The sequence below is a fragment of the Otolemur garnettii genome, unplaced genomic scaffold, assembly GCF_000181295.1.
Source record: "Otolemur garnettii isolate 467f Iridium unplaced genomic scaffold, OtoGar3 scaffold00022, whole genome shotgun sequence".
Taxonomy (NCBI): domain Eukaryota; kingdom Metazoa; phylum Chordata; class Mammalia; order Primates; family Galagidae; genus Otolemur; species Otolemur garnettii.
Window position 1 is genome coordinate 20867038 of NW_003852417.1, and position 3574 is coordinate 20870611.

Below are 3574 nucleotides of genomic sequence, written 5' to 3' on the forward strand. Positions count from 1 at the left end.
AAACAAACAGAAAAAAACCTGAATTCATATTCTTGTCTTAGGTTCTGCTTCTGGGGAAATAAAAACTAAGATACCAGGTACATTTCAGAAGCCTATGAGCACAGATATTCAAACCAGAAGGGTGCCTCAGAGACCATTTAGTCCACCTCCAATGTTTTACAGATAAAGGAACTGTGGTCCAGCGTTAGTGGCAGAGTCAATGCCCACTATGAAAACTGAAAGCATTGCTGACAGTAAGAAGCTGATGAAAACGCACAGGAATCAGCAGAACAAGTGAAAAGCTCAGGAGCTGCTAAGGTTAAATAGTTGGGTAAGATTAATTGTATTTGTTTTGGAGTGTGGATGAAAAGATGTAGGTAATTTTGTAATTATAGTCTTGGTAAATATAGTTTGTGAATTACAGAAGAATCTCCATAGTTGGCCACCTCCCTACATTGACCACCTCCTTAAGTTGACCTAATTGGACATGTACCACAGGTAACTATCAGTACAATAAGCCTAGTTCCTTATGTCAACCACCTCTGTATGTTGACCAGGTTGTTACAGTCCCTTGGGTGGTCAACTTTCAGAGCTTTTCAACTGTACTCATTTTCCTTTTTATGATTTCAATCCATTTCTTTCTTTTTTTGAGACAGAGTCTCACTCTGTTGCCCTTGATAGAGTGCTGTGGCATCACAGCTCACAGCAACCTCACACTCTCTTGGGCTTAAGTAATTTTCTTGCCTCAGCCTCTCAAGTAGCTGGGCCTACAGATGCCTGCCACAATGCCTGGCTATTTTTTGTTGCAGTTGTCTTTGTTGCTTAGCTGGCCTGGGCTGGGTTTGAACCTGCCAGCCCTGGTGTATGTGGCTGGCACTGTAACCACTGTGCCACGGGCACTGAGCCATTCAATCCACTTCTGTACTAAACTACTAGTTTCAGAAAGTCTCTGCTCACATTTAAAGAGAGAAATGAAAGAGTGGCTACTGATTTGCAGGACTGCTGAGCACTGCAGAAAGACTGCTCAGACACGGTGGAAGGGAACTCAGCCGAGAAATAGAAGGGACTCGCTCACACCCACCTTTCCCCCAGCCAGGCTGCTCATCCCCCCGGGGGAGTGGATGCGGAGCTGTACCATCATCCTGTTAACACAGCCAGCAAGAGGAGCTCTTGTCACTGTCCACCTGAACTGTGTATATTTCACAGTGAGAACCCACAGCAGATCAGAAAGTTGTTAGTCTACACAAAGTGCGAGGGGAGCACTGGCTCCCACACCAGATGAATCTAGTTTGAAATCCCAGCTGGCCACACACTAGCAATAAGTCACCTAACCTTGCTAAGCTGTTGTTTTCCCATCTGGAAAATGGGATAATACCTGACCTGCCTGCTTCACAGAGCTGTCGTGATGACTGCAAGTTCTAGGAATGCTGAGGGTGTCTGTCACCTTCCTCATTTGAACTCCCATACCTTGCACAGTGTCAGGCTCTTGGGAAACTCAATACAGGTTGATGACTAAATGATAATTCAAACGATGGATGCAACAAACTCTTTAACTAGAAGCTATCCCCCAGGTATTAAAGATAATCTGTGTTGTCTGACTCCTCTCCCTCCATGCTTCAGCAATGCCCCCGGAACCAGCCCATCCTTCAACCCAAAAGTTACCCCCATGCCTCCCCAGTCAATGTGATGTCACTAAATATACAGTCAACAAATCCATAGTCAAGGACAACTGTGGCTCCAACATCCCCCCAGTATCTCCCATTACCCCCAGGGCCACCCCTCATGCAGAAGCCTCCCACCAGGAGTGCCCAGGGATATCCAACAGGCCTGACCCAGGAAAGCCTGCCACAATCAGACACATCTCCCTGAGTGCCTCATCCTTCTTGGCTTCCCCGCTCAGCTCAGCTCCTCGGCATTCCCATAATTCAGTTCCTTAGCATCCCCGTATTTCAGCCCAGTATGCAAATCTCTTTAGGTGGCCCCTGCTTTATCCTCCCAGAAGATGGTGGAGGAAGAACTAGAACCTGGTGGGCAGCAGACACATTATTCTCCCCTTCATCTTCACCTTTAGCTGACTCTAAAACTGATGTCGGGTGTAATGAGAGTAAGCCAGGATTAACTCAATAGCGTATGCACTGTCCTTGGTAACACTAATGAGAATGTGTGACATGGGGGAAGGAGGGAGAACAAAAAGTAAAAGGAAGAACTGAGCTCAAATCTGACTTGCCTCTTACACTACTTACCAGCTGTATGTTCCTTAATGTCCTTAAGCTTCCATTCCACCACTGTAAAGTGAAGATACGCTACCCTTTGCACAGAACATTGGGAAAGCGAAAGGAAAACGTTTAAGTACTTAGTACTTAAGTGCCTGCTCCTTTGTCCTTTCCCTGGTCAGTATATTTAGCTGCACCTGTGACCCCCCCATATGGAAGCCCTCCCTCAATGCATCACACATGCCCCCCCTTTCTTCATCACTGAAGGAAGGAAATTAGCATTTCTTGGGCATCTTCTCCCTACTTGTCTCTTCTTAGAACCATCTCAGGGCCATGCCTTCTCCCATAGAGGCCCAGAGATGTCAGGTGACTTTCTAAAGGTCACACAGCTCCTGTGAGGCTTAGCTGACTAATTCTCTAGAACCCCAAAGACTACTTTGCATGCTTCCCATAGCACTCTCCTTCAAAAGGAGGTGTATGAATCACAAACTGGTTAAAATGACTATGCAACATCAAGAAAACAAATTCATCATCCAGGAAGTGCAGCTTACTCAGGGGAACTGTCCTTGAGTTTCCTCCTCTTGTCTGCATTTCCCACTCATTCCACAAGGCGGCAACATCTGAAGTTAAGCATAAAGGAACCCTTTGTTCACCAGAGATCTCTGAAGTTACCGGGGTAGAACCAGCACGAGTATCCCAAAAGGAGAGCTTCCTTCCACTCCTTTTGCCTTCTGAAGACAAAGGATTCACTCTCAGAGACTTATCTGACCCTTTGTTCCTACAAGCAACATCAGAAAAACCACAGGAAACAGAAAAAAGAGAATAAAAATGGGATGCAAAGAAGAAAGATAAAAGATAAGGACAAACAATAAGAAACAGGGTCAGGGTAATATCAAAAGGAAGACGGGAAGAAAGAGAAAAGTATGTTCTGAGCTTGAGGACCCTACATGTCTAACCCTGACAGGTCCAACCCTCAGGTCAGGGCAGGTGGGAAAACAGGATCAGAGAGAGACCCACTTGGCCAGAGGCCGGCAGCAGAGCCATCATTTGAGCTGAACCTCCTTTCAGTTGCTGGACACCCTTGGGGCACTAAATCCATAATTAACTCCACCAGACTCCAGGACCAAAGACTTATAGATTGCTAGAGTTTAAAAGGACCTAGGACTACTCGTTCCAGAGAGATGGAGTAGATATATTTTTCTATGTTTGTCCTGCTAAGTATAGCTAAACACCCCATGCATTAAAATATATAGGCTAGGCGCCTGTGGCTCAAGCGGCTAAGGCGCTAGCCACATACACCTAAGGTGGCGGGTTTGAATCCCCAGCCCGGGCCCGCCAAACAACAATGATGGCTGCAACCAAAAAATGGCCAGGCGTTGTGG